Source organism: Erythrolamprus reginae, chromosome 6 (assembly GCF_031021105.1).
Source record: "Erythrolamprus reginae isolate rEryReg1 chromosome 6, rEryReg1.hap1, whole genome shotgun sequence".
NCBI lineage: Eukaryota > Metazoa > Chordata > Lepidosauria > Squamata > Dipsadidae > Erythrolamprus > Erythrolamprus reginae.
The window spans coordinates 11,871,001-11,885,586 of record NC_091955.1 but is presented as its reverse complement, the minus strand read 5'-3'; the positions used below and the strand labels follow the sequence as shown (position 1 = coordinate 11,885,586).

The following is a 14,586-nucleotide window of genomic DNA, read 5'->3' as shown; positions in this document are numbered from 1 at the left end:
CAGCTAAAGGAGAATGTCAAAAAGAGGCTTTCTTTTGCCAGTTGTGGTAACAGCTTTCTTGTTGCTTTTATTGGTGTCAAATTAGAGTTCTCGCAGCAAAAGCTTTATGAATAATTGACTTGGAGAACAGCCTGCTGTGGAACACCATGGCAGCAACATTCTGCTTCTCTGTTGACATCTTGAAGACTTCCTTGTGCGCCATTAGTGAAGGTTGCGCTACCCGAAAGCGTTGGTTCCAGGAATCAAATGCATTGAAACGCCCACGTTGCAGTAAATCCATCGAGCCGCACAGTATCCTCAAAATCACGAGCCTCTGTTCTTCAAAAATGTTCTTATTTTTCATCGAAGCTTCGCAGAGCTGAACCTCTGAGTCAGGGGTCCCCAAACTTGGCAACGTTAAGACTGGTGGACTTCAACTCCCAGAATTCTCCAGCCACCTAAGCTGGCTGGAGAATTCTGGGGGTTGAAGTCCACCAGTCTTAACGTTGCCAAGTTTGAGGACCTCTATTAAGAGTTACATACACAGAAGATAGCCAACTAGCCACAGAACTGTAACTGAAGTCTTCAAATAAAAAAAAAAAACATTGCAACAGGCTTTCTTGTAAGAAATATACTTTACTTTTCTTCTTAGCAAAAATGTTTTTTAAATAAACTCTCACTGTTCCTCTATGTCACAAACTCTTTAACTATTAACCAATAGAACAAACCATCTTCAATACTATATGTTGTGGTTAGCTCTGGCCCAGCTCCTGCCCCAAGGACTGTGGATGTGGGGGAGACATCCACATGCTGCAGGCCTGTTTTGCCCCCGGTGGAATCTGATGATGAAGGCTCCTCTGACCAAGAAGACATGAGTGACAGGGAGGAGGAGAGTGTGGCAGACAGCTCAGAAGGAGATCAATTATCTAGCTCCTCCTTGGATTCAGAACAAGAGTTGCCGGGGTGGCGCAGCAGGTAGAGTGCTGTACTGCAGGCCACTGAAGCTGACTGTAGATCTGAAGGTTAGCAGTTCAAATCTCATCACCGGCTCAAGGTTGACTCAGCCTTCCATCCTTCCGAGGTGGGTAAAATGAGGACCTGGATTGTGGGGGCAATAGCCTGGCTCTGTTAAGAAGTGCTATTGCTAACATGTTGTAAGCCACCCTGAGTCTAAGGAGAAGGGCGGCATAAAAATTGAATAAATAAATAAATAAATAAGAGTTAATGATGCAGCCACGCATGCGGAGAGCGATGCATATTCAACAACAACTGAGAGATTATTATCAAAGAAAATGAGGCCACCTGTGGTTGGGTGGGGCTGTAGTAATTAGTTAGGCTGCTATAAATAGCAGCCTGTGGGTTTGGCCATTGTGGAGGATTATCTGATCGTTGTGTTTCGTGACTGCTTTACTGACTTTGACTTTTTGTGTGTGCTGATTTTTCCCTGCTTTGAAACTAAACCACAGCAAAGTGTGTTTCACTTTGTGAAAGAAGGACTGTGAATTGCCTCACAGCTGCAAGCTAAGTATCACAGAACTGATAAGGGTGCTCTTGGCTATACCAAAAGAGGGCTTAGTTTAAGTGAATTTTCATTATGAAGAACATTGTTTTGAATTTTCAAATGTGTGTGTGTCTGAAATTCGTACCTGTGAATTTTTGGGAGGAGTCTACCAGAGAGCCCGACTGAACACTATACAACTACATGTAACTACTGCATAACATCTACAACTATTACAACTACCACACCAATACAAGGGCATATCTTTTCTATATGTAGTTCCCAACCAATCAGGTTGCAACACAATTGATAAACCTATGATTACACACTAATTATTGCTTACATCATCCATTACAGACCATTTTCCTGTAATATTATCTCAGGATGTACTAACTCCTGACAACCTCTGCGTCTCAGTAGTCGGGTTCCAAACATTTGGTATTACCCAAGTTAGGTTTTCTCTCATTAGGGGTCCTTTGGAGATGGAGGCACTGATTGAAAATCCTGGGAGTGAAGTCTCGAACCTGCTTGAAGATCATTAATTCATTTAATCGATTTGTATGGCTGCCCATTTCCGCAAACAACACAAGAGCACTCAACAGATTCAAACTTAATATTAACCGCTCCAAACTTGACTATAAAAAAATATGACTTTAACAATCGAGTTGTCGGAGCATGGAACTCATTACTGGACTCAATAGTGTCAACTCCCAACCCCCAACATTTCTCCCTTAGACTCTCCACGATTGACATCTCCAGGTTCCTAAGAGGCCAGTAAGGGGCGTATATAAGTGCACTGATGTGCCTATCGTGCCCTGTCCAATTGTCTTCCCTTATCTTATGTATCATACATATTCTCTCCTTATCTATCTATCTATCTATCTCTATCTATCTATCTATCTATCTATATGTCTATATATATATAGATATAGATATATCTCATATATATTCTCTCCTTATCTCTTATATCATATATATTCTCTCCCTCCCATCTACTTCTTTTCTTTTTTACTTTCTATCTTTAAATATGTATTAATGTCTATTCTCTTCCATATGTATTGTATATTAGACAAAGAATAAAATAAAAATAAAATAAATAAAAATGACTGAGCGGTGAGCAATCTTATCCATCCTAAATGTGGATAAGAAACTTTCTACCTGTTGTTAGGTTGCTCTTCACTATTTATGAGAATGGCTGTTTAGTGGGCATTCTGTTGATTGGAAAAGTCCATTTTCCCTACGTCAAGCTCTGCTACTGACCTAGTTACTAATTTTATTTATTTATTTATTTATTATATTTGTCAAACAGGTACAGTGGTACCTCTACCTACAAAAGCCTCTACTTACGAAATTTTCTAGGCAAGAACCGGGTGTTCAAGATTTTTTTGCCTCTTCTCAAGAACCATTTTCCACTTACAAACCCGAGCCTCCGAAACTAACTGTAACCGGAAAAGGCAGGGAGAAGCCTCCGTGGGGTCTCTCGAGGAATCTCCTGGGAGGAAACAGGGTTGGAAAAGGTGGGGAGAAGCCTCCATGGGGTCTCTCGAGGAATCCCTGTGGTTTCCCCAATGGCACACATTATTTGCTTTTATATTGATTCCTATGGACAAAATTGCTTCTTCTTACAAACTTTTCTGCTTAAGAACCTGGTCACGGAACAATTTAAGTTTGTAAGTGGAGGTACCATTGTATTAACATAACAAACTATAAAGAGGTGATAAAAAGGATAATAGGACAGAAGGGATGGTAGGCCCTTATTATGCACGCCCCTTACAGACCTCTTAGAAAAGGGGAGAGGTCAACAGTAGGGGCTAAACTAAACAATGTCAGTTGGTGGGCCCCAGGGGAAGAGCCTTCTCTGTGGCAGCCCCAACTCTCTGGAACCAGCTCCCCCCAGAGATTAGAACTGCCCCTACCCTCCTTGCCTTTCGTAAACTCCTCCTTTGTCGTCAGGCATGGCGGAATTGAGATATCTCCCCTGCCCCTGGGCCTATACAATTTATGTATGGTATGTTTGTAGGTATGTCTGCTTAATAATGGGATTTTTAAAATATTTTAAATAGTAAATTATTAGATTTGTTATGAACTGTTTTATTGTGTTGTGAGCTGGCCCGAATGTATGCTAACAGAGATCAAATAGGTGAATAAAAATTTCATTATTATTTTTTTCAACAGAGAATTTGAGCTGGAAGGGACCTTGGAGGTCTAATCCCAACCACCCGTCCAAGCATATATATCGTTCCAGACAAGTGGCTGTCCATTCTCTTCTTAAAACCCTCCAGTGGATGAAGCACCCACAACTTCTAAAAGGCAAGTTTTTCCTCTAGTTCCGTGTTTCCGAACCTTGGCAACTGGAAGATATCTGGACTTCAACTCCTAGAATTCCCCAGCCGGCGAATGCTGGCTGGGGAATTCTGGGAGTTGAAGTCCAGATATCTTCCAGTTGCCAAGGTTGGGAAACACTGCTCTAGTTAATTCTTTTGTTAGGAAGTTTCTCCTCAATTCCAGGTTTTGCTTCTCTCCTTGATTAGTTGCCATCTACTGTTTCTTGTTCTACCCTCTGGTGGTTTGGAAAAGAAACTTGACCCTTTCTTCTTTGTAGCAGCCCCTCAAATACTGGAATACTGCTATTATGCCACCTCTATTGTTTTCTCTAGACTAGCCAAGAGGACTGTGAAAATATTTACAGGCACCTCACATCCCGGATATAAATTGCTTCAACTTCTACCCTCAAAACGACACTATAGAGCAGAGGTCCCCAAACTTGGCAACTTTGGACTTCAACTCCCAGAATTCTCCAGCCAACTTTGCAGCATGGAGAATTCTGGGAGTTCAAGTCCACAAGTCCACAAGTCGCCAAGTTTAGGGACCTCTGGTGTAGAGCACTGCACAGCAGAACAACTAGACAGGAGAACAGTTTTTTCCTGAACGCCATCGCTCTACCTCAGGGACCGCCTTCTGCGGCACGAATCCCAGCGACCAGTTAGGTCCCACAGAGTGGGTCTTCTCCGGGTCCCGTCAACTAAACAATGCCGCTTGGCGGGACCCAGGGGAAGAGCCTTCTCTGTGGCGGCCCCGGCCCTCTGGAACCAACTCCCCCCAGAGATTAGAATTGCCTCCACCCTCCTTGCCTTTCGTAAGCTGCTTAAAACCCACCTCTGCCGCCAGGCATGGGGGAACTGAGATACTCTTCCCCCTAGGCCTTTACAATTGTATGCATGGTATGTCTGTATGTATGCTTGGTTTTTTATATTAAGGGGTTTTTAATTCGCTTTTAGTATTGGATTATTATTGTACACTGTTTATGATTGCTGTTAGCCGCCCCGAGTTTTCGGAGAGGGGCGGCATATAAATCCAATGAATGAATGAATGAATGAATGAATGAATAAATAAATAATCCGCTCAACACCGTCAAACTATTTACTAACTCTGTACTACTATTAATCTTCTCATCGTTCCCATCACCCATCTCCTCCCACAAATACTGTATGGCTGTAACTTTGTTGCTTGTATTCTTACGATTTATATTGACTGGTTCCTAATATGATTTGATTGCTTATTTGTACCTGGGCTATCATTAAGTGTGGTTCTGTATGATTAAAGTTATATTTTCTTTTATGTTCATTGAGAGCAGATGCACCAGGACAAATTCCTTCTGTGTTCAATCACACTTGGCCAATACAATTTTACTGTACTCCATTCCGTTCCATTATATTCTATTCTAGACATACCCAACTCCTGCAAAAAAATATGCCAAATCGAGTTATAAAACATCTGGCTGACTACATGATCAACCATCATGAACACAAGAACAAGGGGACACAATCTGAGGTTAGTTGGGGGAATGATCAAAGGCAACATGAGAAAATATTATTTTACTGAAAGAGTAGTAGATCCTTGGAACAAACTTGCAGCAGACGTGGTTGGTAAATCCACAGTAACTGAATTTAAACATGCCTGGGATAAACATATATCCATTGTAAGATAAAATACAGGAAATAGTATAAGGGCAGACTAGATGGACCATGAGGTCTTTTTCTGCCGTCAGTCTTCTATGTTTTTATGTTTCTATCATAATAATAACCCACAAACAACACCCAGTTTCAAATTTTGTACATGCAGGGGTGTGAAGACCAAATGATTGCTGCTGTTAGGTGGGGTTTTTTTTCCATATAATTAGAAGAAATAAGTAGAACTAATAAGGCATGCTGCATATGTATGGATGGATATTATTTCAATCCTTTAAAGGTGAGGAATGGAATGGTTTGGGAGATGAGCTAAGCTTTTACTGGGTAATAGGTCTTATTTTGGCTCCGTAGGTGGTGTCAGATTTATTAAGCAGGACCTGAACTAGTGGCAATAAATTTACAAGGATTTTCAAAACTGATGAAATTTTTACCCTTAAGCAAAATGTTTCATGCCAGGTGCCTTAAGCACTGATAGAGCCCAACCTTTTTATTGTTGACAGCTACAGAACAAATAGGATTAAACACAAGTTTGCAGTTAATGTACTTGATGAAGGTTAGACTTACCTGAGAAGCAATTAAGTCCTTGTTTTTCTAAGCAGAGAATCTGATATTAAAATTTGCTTTTTCTCAATAGCTGGGTGAATCTCCTACATCTTCAGTGTCCTTTGACACTCAACGGTCTCCATCCAGAATAAAATGCACAACTCCAGTAACTCAATTTAATTACGCCTATTGTTTAAATTCTCGAGAAGCTGTTGCAACAGAGAACAGGGTGTCCTTGGGAAGAGGATTGAAAAATTCAAGACCGCAGCCCTGTGTGTAAGTCTGTGCCTTTTTAATGTATGTTGTGCCTGCACACATAAAAGGAAGGGATTTTTGTAAAAGGTTCTATTGAGAGCAATCCCTGGCTTTGAACTTACAGAACTGTGTTCAGTTCTGGAGACCTCACCTACAAAAAGATATTGACAAAATTGAATGGGTCCAAAGACGGGCTACAAGAATGGTGGAAGGTCTTAAGCATAAAACGTATCAGGAAAGACTTCATGAACTCAATCTGTATAGTCTGGAGGACAGAAGGAAAAGGGGGGACATGATCGAAACATTTAAATATATTAAAGGGTTAAATAAGGTCCAGGAGGGAAGTGTTTTTAATAGGAAAGTGAACACAAGAACAAGGGGGCACAATCTGAAGTTAGTTGGGGGAAAGATCAAAAGCAACGTGAGAAAATATTATTTCACTGAAAGAGTAGTAGATCCTTGGAACAAACTTCCAGCAGACGTAGTTGGTAAATCCACAGTAACTGAATTTAAACATGCCTGGGATAAACATATATCCATTGTAAGATAAAATACAGGAAATAGTATAAGGGCAGACTAGATGGACCACGAGGTCTTTTTCTGCCATCAGTCTTCTATGTTTCTAAGAAGCTAAAATAGATGGAGACCAATAGGTGACAAAAATATGAAGTTGTAAGTGAAGGCGTGTAATGGAGGCTGTAGCTAAAATATCTCATCTTGCCTTCCCACATTTTATTTATTATTATTCTTTATTTATTCATTGGATTTCAATGACGCCCTCTGCGAATTCTTGGGGCGGCTTACAACATAATAAAATACAATAAAATACAATGGCAGATCCAATTAATTAACTAAATAACTAACCTAAAATCCCTAATATTTTAAAAATCAGTCATACACATTCAGACCTCAGCCATACATAACATTCATTGGTCAGGGGGCCTAAGATATAATTGCCCCTAGCCTGACGACATAAATGACTCTTGCGGAAGGCGAGGAGGGGTGGGCAGTGTGAGCTTATTCCAGAGGGCCGGGCCCCCCACAGAGAAGGCTCTTCCTCTTGGGACCGCCACACAACATTGTCTAGTTGACGAGACCTGGAGAAGGCCGACTCTGTTGGACCTAGCCGGTCGCTGAGATTCATGCGGCAGAAGGTGGTCCCGCAAGTTATCTGGCCCGATGTCATGTAGGGCTTTATAGGTCATTACCAAAACTGAATTGTGTCCTGCAACCAATCAGCAACCAATGCAGATTTGGTGTTTCAAACTTACTACTTGGAGATAGAAACAAACCTTTTTGTTCTGTCGGGCTCTCTGGTAGACTCCTCCCAAAAATTCACAGGTACAAATTTCAGACACACACACAATTGAAAATTCAAAACAATGTTCTTTATAATGAAAATTCACTTAAACCAAGCCCTCTTTTGGTATAGCCAAGAGCACTCGTCTCCAAACAAACTGGTAATTTGTACAAGTCCCTTATCAGTTCTGTGATACTTAGCTTGCAGCTGTGAGGCAATTCACAGTCCTTCTGTCACAAAGTGAAACACACTTTGCTCTGGTTTAGTTTCAAAGCAGGGAAAAATCAGCACACAAAAGGTCAAAGTCAGTAAAGCAGTCACGAAACACAACGATCAGATAATCCTCCACAATGGCCAAACCCACAGGCTGCTATTTATAGCAGCCTCACTAATCACCACAACCCCACCCAACCACAGGTGGCCTCATTTTCTTTGATAATAATCTCTCAGTTGTTGTTGCCTATACATCGCTCTCCGCATGCGTGGCTGTATCATTAACTCTTGTTCTGAATCCAAGGAGGAGCTAGATAATTGATCTCCTTCTGAGCTGTCTGCCACACTCTCCTCCTCCCTGTCACTCATGTCTTCTTGATCAGAGGAGCCTTCATCAGCAGATTCCACCAGGAGCAAAACAGGCCTGCAGCATGTGGATGTCTCCCCCACATCCACAGTCCTTGGGGCAGGAGCTGGGCCAGAGCTAACCACAACACTTTTGAGGCAGTAGATCAGGGGTGTCAAACTCGCAGCATCACGCGATGTATCACAACCTTTACCCCCTTCGCTAAAGTAGGCGTGGCCAGCGCGTAACCCATCCGATCCACAGGCCGCAACTTTGAAACCCCTGCTGTAGATCAAAGTCCCCAAAACCGTGAAAAGCAATAGTATGTATTTCCTATCAGGTTTTGTTGAACTGTCAGCTAAAATAGGTGCATTAAACTCTGATTAAGCTTGATACACCTCTAATTTTCCCTTCAAAAAATAAATTCCAAGAAAAGAAGAAAAGAGATGGGGGATAGATTTGGGTCATCCCCTGCCATTTAGGTACTTGGCAGCTAAATAAACAGTTTCAATCACTGTGGATCCCATCTGCCAAAAAGTTGCCTGCGTTACAATTAAATTAAATTGTTGGTGAGTGGGAAGAGAGAAATTAACACCACACTGTACATTTTCAGCATCAGAGTGATGTCTTTGATAATACATCGTTCTGCCTTATGTAACGCACCGTAAATGGTTCCCCCTGCTTCTGACAATTGTGACAGCCGTGTGTATCATCTATACAGCTGGGATTGGTCTGCTACACCAAATATTCCTAATCTGTGCCATATGGGGCCTGAAGAATGATTGCCAGCTCTGAATTTGCTATGAGGTTCAGGGCATCTTACTTCTGAGTAAATGTAACCTGGGCTACCTCTCCCCAATTACATCAGCCTGCCCCGCTAGATTTTGCAGAGGTGCCACCAGCGTTTGGTGGGTACCAAGAGACAGGCCTTCTTTGCTGTGGCGCCCATTTTATGAAATGTTATCCTCCCCACCCCCACCCCAATTAGATTAGCTCTGTCTCTTTTGACATTGTGGAAATCCCTCAAAACCTGGTTTATTATCAGGCCTAAACAGTGGTGAAATCCAAATACCAGTTCTGTGGGCGTGGTGTGGTGGGCAGGGCATGGCGTGGTGGGTGTGGCAGGGGAAGGATACTGCAAAATCTCCATTCCCACCCAACTCTGCAGCCAGCCAGAGGTAGTATGCTTTTTAATAAGGGGTTTCTTAGTGACTTTTAAATTATTAGATTTGTTGTATATTGTTTTATTGTTGTTGTGAGTCGCCCCGAGTCTACGGAGAGGGGCGGCATACAAAATAAATAAATAAATGAATAGATAGAAACATAGAAGTCTGACGGCAGAAAAAGACCTCCTGGTCCATCTAGTCTGCCCTTATACTATTTTCTGTATTTTATCTTAGGATGGATATATGTTTATCCCAGGCATGTTTAAATTCAGTGACTGTGGATTTACCAACCACGTCTGCTGGAAGTTTGTTCCAAGGATCTACTACTCTTTCAGTAAAATAATATTTTCTCATGTTGCTTTTGATCTTTCCCCCAACTAATTTAAGATAGATAGATAGATAGATAGATAGATAGATAGATAGATAGATAGATAGATAGATAGATAGATAGATAGATAGATAGATAGATAAATAGTATTCGCCAGTTCTCCGAACTACTCAAAATTTCTGCTACCGGTTCTTCAGAACCTGCCGGATTTTAACCCTGGGCCTAGAGCAGTGATGGGGAACCTACGGCACGGGTGCCACAGGTGGCACGCGGAGCCACATCTGCTGGCACGAGAGCCGTTGCCCTAGCTCAGCTCCAACATGCATGTGTGTGATGCCCAGCTGATTTTTGGCTTGCCCAGAGGCAAGCGTTTTTGGCTTCCAGAGAGCCTCCGGGGGGAAGAGGGAGGGCATTTTTACCCTCACCCGGCTCCAGGGAAGCCTTTGGAGCCTGGGGAGGGCGAAACACAAGCCTACTGGGCCAACCAAAAGTTGAGAAACAGGCTGTTTCCAGCCTTCAGAGGGCTTCCGGGAACGGGGGAACCTGTTTTGCCCTCCCCTGGCATTGAATTATGGGTGTGGGAACTCGCACATGCACCCGAAGGAGAAAACGATTCGCCATCACTGGCCTAGAGTCTCAGGAATTTGGAATCAAGCGCAGATGGCTCCATTGCTAGCTGTTCTTATCTTCTCCTGTTTTTAATAATATTTTATTTTTATTAGTGTTGTTTATAAGCATTTTGCTTGTTATTTTTATATGTGATTTTTATCCACTTCTTGGACTCCACCCAGAGTCACCTTTGGTGAGATGGACCTTTGGGGGAAATAAAAATAAAGCAACAGATGGAGGGGGAAATTGAACATCATTTAGAGTCTTGTTGGTCCAAGTAGTTCTTAAGCCCTCTAAGTAAAAACTTCTGAAAGTTCTTTACCAGGAAAACAACTTTGTCCCAAACTGTTACGCGTTTCATATTTTTTTTCTTTGCAGATGATATTGCCGATTCCAAGATGCTGTGTCTTAGGAAGAAGGTAGACCAAGAATCTCCTCCCTTTCTCCACAAGAGCATTGCCAAGATGCATTGGAACGAGATGCTTCACCAAACTCAGGTTCTTAAAATATTAGAGCAAATACTGGTTGGACCAGAGAACAGAAAATATCCCTAGATAGTGTTGGAATAACTCTGCTTTGCAGCACCCATTGTAATTTCTTATCAGAAAAATATATCAAATGCAAACTTACACCTTGAATCTAAACAAGTGCAAGGTTAGATGTCCTACAGAAGCCTGATAATATTAAAAAAACACATTTATATATTTATTTATTTATATCTCACCTTTACTATTTTTACAAATAATTTACATTGCTGCGGCTTCTATCAGATACATTTAAAAACACATTTATATATATATTTATTTATTTATTTATATACATATACATTAAAAAGCACATTTATATATTTATTTATTTATATCCCACCTTTACTATTTTTACAAATAACTCACATTGCTGTGGCTTCTATCAGATACTTGTGTTAGTATCTTCTTTTTAAGATTGGAATCTGTCTCCTGAGGGCCCAAGAATTGTTCAGATCCCTTTCACCTGCTGATTATAATACAGCGATGCCTTGTCTTACAAACTTAATTGGTTCCGGGACAAGGTTCTTAAGGTGAAAAGTTTGTAAGACGAAACAATGTTTCCCATAGGAATCAATGGAAAAGCAATTAATGCGTGCAAGCCCAAAACTCACCCCTTTTGCCAGCCGAAGCGCCTGTTTTTACGCTGCTAGGATTCATCTGAGGCTCCTCTCCTTGGGAAACCCCACCTCCAGACTTCCGTTGCCAGCAAAGCGCCTGTTTTTGCGCTGCTGGCAACGGAAGTCCGGAGGTGGGGTTTCCCAGCGAGGGGAGCCTCAGGGGAATATCAGCAGCGCAAAAACGGGTGCTTCGCTGGCAACGGAAGTCCGGAGGTGGGGAATCCCAGCAGCGGCAGTGGGTTTGTAAGGTGAAAATAGTTGATAAGAGGCAAAAAAATCTTAAACCCCGGGTTTGTATCTCGAAAAGTTTGTATGACGAGGCGTTTGTAAGACGAGGTATCACTGTATATCAGTTTTCAGGGTTAAAGATTCTCTAACCGTGAATAGATTAAAGTTCAAGGTTGAAATGCAAAGAGTCACCGCCCAGACCAGCGGTGAAATCTACTTACCTTCCATGCTGCTTTAGAAGGGCGTGCTTTGTATGCGCACACCACCATCGTGCACACTTTTTCACCCTCTGCGCATGCAGAAGAAAATGGTGACAGCCGGGTGGCTGGACGTAGCCTCGGGTGGCTGGACGTAGCCTCGCGCAGCTGCCATTACCGGTTCTCCAAACCACCGGCGGCTACTGGTACACCCGGACTGGGGCCTATGGGTAGGATTTCACCACTGGTTCAGAAAGTTCTGGGTGACTGGACCAGCCCCTGCGAACAATTCTTTGCTACTGTGGAAAGTTTGTGTTTTTGTCTTACAGATGCCAAGGAGGGTAACACCGCGAATGGATGAAGAACGACGGCCTGGAATTTTGACTGTCCTTTGGGGTGAGGTAGTAGGTTGTATAGTTTTAGGGTTAGACCCTGACTGTCAGATAACTATACAATCTACTGTCTTTCCTGAAGTGGCTGTGATAGCAACATAGGAGGCCTCATCCCGCCACTCTAGAAACCTCACTTATTTTTTGTGCACGATGTGTTTTGAGTAAAAGCTTAGAAGATAACAGTGACATTAGAAAATCAAGCAACGTTACAGTCCAATGGTCTGTTTCTTACAATAAATCCACCGATGTTAAGATGGTGACTGCACCCACTTTATGAAACTCCCACCTCTTTCCACCTGCCACAGCACACAAATACACCCACACCCACACAATAATGTCTTTTTGTGTGTGCTGTACACAGAATAGTTCTTAGGTCCAGATGTATAAATTTATCTTAACAGTGGACTGAATTGGTGTGGAGTTGGGTTTTTTCCAAAAAGAAAAGAAATTGGGGGGAAGATCAAAAGCAACATGAGAAAATATTATTTGACTGAAAGAGTAGTAGATCCTTGGAACAAACTTCCAGCAGACGTGGTTGGTAAATCCACAGTAACTGAATTGAAACATGCCTGGGATAAACATAGATCCATCCTAAGATAAAATACAGGAAATAGTATAAGGGCAGACTAGATGGACCATGAGGTCTTTTTCTGCCATCAGACTTCTATCTTTCTATGTTTCTAAATAACTCTTGCAGATTTCAAAAAAGACAAAAAAAATATTATCAGGAAACATTCCCATTACAGTTAACTTTTGAATTCATGGAGGAGGAGAAAGAAGAGGCTGTGAGGTCACTCCTTATAGCGAGGTGGTGATCCAGAGCATTAAGACCAGGAAGTCCCTGAATATTGTTGCTCTCTTGATAATTCGTTTAAACTTTCCACTTCTACAATTTCAGGTTTTCCCAGGGATCTCACATCCTAATGTTTTTAAATATGTTTACATTTTATTAATAATGTATAGCTAACAAAAAGAATAGTCCATTAGTGATCATACAGTGAGAAACTATACTGCTCAAAAAAATAAAGGGAACACTCAAATAACACATCCTAGATCTGAATGAATGAAATATTCTCATTGAATACTTTGTCCTGTACAAAGTTGAATGTGCACAACATGTCCATCTATTTATAATATATAGATCCATATAGATGCAAATCTGTACATCTTTTAAATTTATTCCTTACTTTGGGAAGATACATTTTTCTTTATCTGGGTAAAACAATTATTTCCCAAGCTCCAGACTTAATAGCACGAGTTCTTCATAAAATTTATTTATTTATTCATTCATTCATTCGATTTCTAGGCCGTCCTTCTCCTGAGACTCGGGGCGGCTTACAACATAATAATACAAAACAATAAGTTAATTAAAACAGCTAAAAACACCCGAAAACATTAAACATTATTATCGATACATTCACATACAACTCAATCACATTTCCATCAATCAAAAAATAAAAAGAGACTGGAGCAGAGTGACCAAGGTCAACAGCCCCAAGTCTGCTGGCATAAATATGTTTTTAAGCTTTTCCCGAAGGCCAGAAGAATGGGAATCATGCAAATCTCCGGGGGAGTTGATTCCAGGGGCTGCCACAGAGAAGGCTCTTCCCCTAGGGGAGGGGGTAAGCAAAGTTGGCTCTTCTGTGATTTGTGGACTTCAACTCCCAGAATTCCTGAGCCAATCTTGCTAGCTCAGGAATTCTGGGAGTTGAAGTCCACATGTCATAGAAGAGCCAACTTTACCTACCCCTGCCCTAGGGCCCTCCAGCCGGCATTGTCTGGTTGACGGGACCTGGAGAAGGCCAATTCTGTGGGCCCTAACTGGTTGATGGGATACATGAGGCTCTTGTCCCATAGGTAATCTGGTCCCAAGCCATGTAGGGCTTTAAAGATAACACTTATTTATTTATTCATTTATTTATTTATTAGATTTGTATGCCGCCCCTCTCCGAAGACTCGGGGCGGCTAACAACAGTATAAAAAGACAATGTAAACAAATCTAGTATTAAAAATAATCTTAAAAGCCCCAATTTAAAGAACCACTCATACATACAAGCATACCATGTATAAATTCTATAAGCCTAGGGGGAAGGGAATATCTCAATTCCCCCATGCCTGACGACAGAGGTGGGTTTTAAGGAGCTTGCGAAAGGCAAAGAGGGTGGGGGCAACTCTGCTATCTGGGGGGAGCTGGTTCCAGAGGGTCGGGGCCGCCACAGAGAAGGCTCTTCTCCTGGGTCCCGCCAAACAACATTGCTTAGTCGATGGGACCCGGAGAAGGCCAACTCTGTGGGACCTAACCGGTCGCTGGGATTTGTGCGGCAGAAGGCGGTCCCGGAGATATTCTGGTCCGATGCCATGAAGGGCTTTATAGGTCATAACCAACACTTTGAATTGTGACCGGAAATTGATCGGCAACC

General features: G+C 42.0%; 1 long non-coding RNA gene across 3 annotated transcripts in view; it reads left to right on the top strand.

Annotated features, from left to right (window-relative positions):
- Nucleotides 1-13,816, top strand: part of LOC139169293 (uncharacterized) — a 217,427-nt gene extending 203,611 nt beyond the window's left edge. For 2 of the 3 annotated variants that reach the window (XR_011559439.1, XR_011559438.1), the window contains 4 exons: nucleotides 3,653-3,787; nucleotides 5,203-5,308; nucleotides 6,080-6,264; nucleotides 10,584-10,985. This is a non-coding gene — a long non-coding RNA (uncharacterized lncRNA). Of the gene's footprint in view, nucleotides 1-3,652; nucleotides 3,788-5,202; nucleotides 5,309-6,079; nucleotides 6,265-10,583; nucleotides 10,986-12,103 lie in introns of those variants that run through there. The other variant, XR_011559440.1, reaches the window with a different exon arrangement.
- The last annotated feature ends 770 nt before the right edge of the window (nucleotides 13,817-14,586 follow it).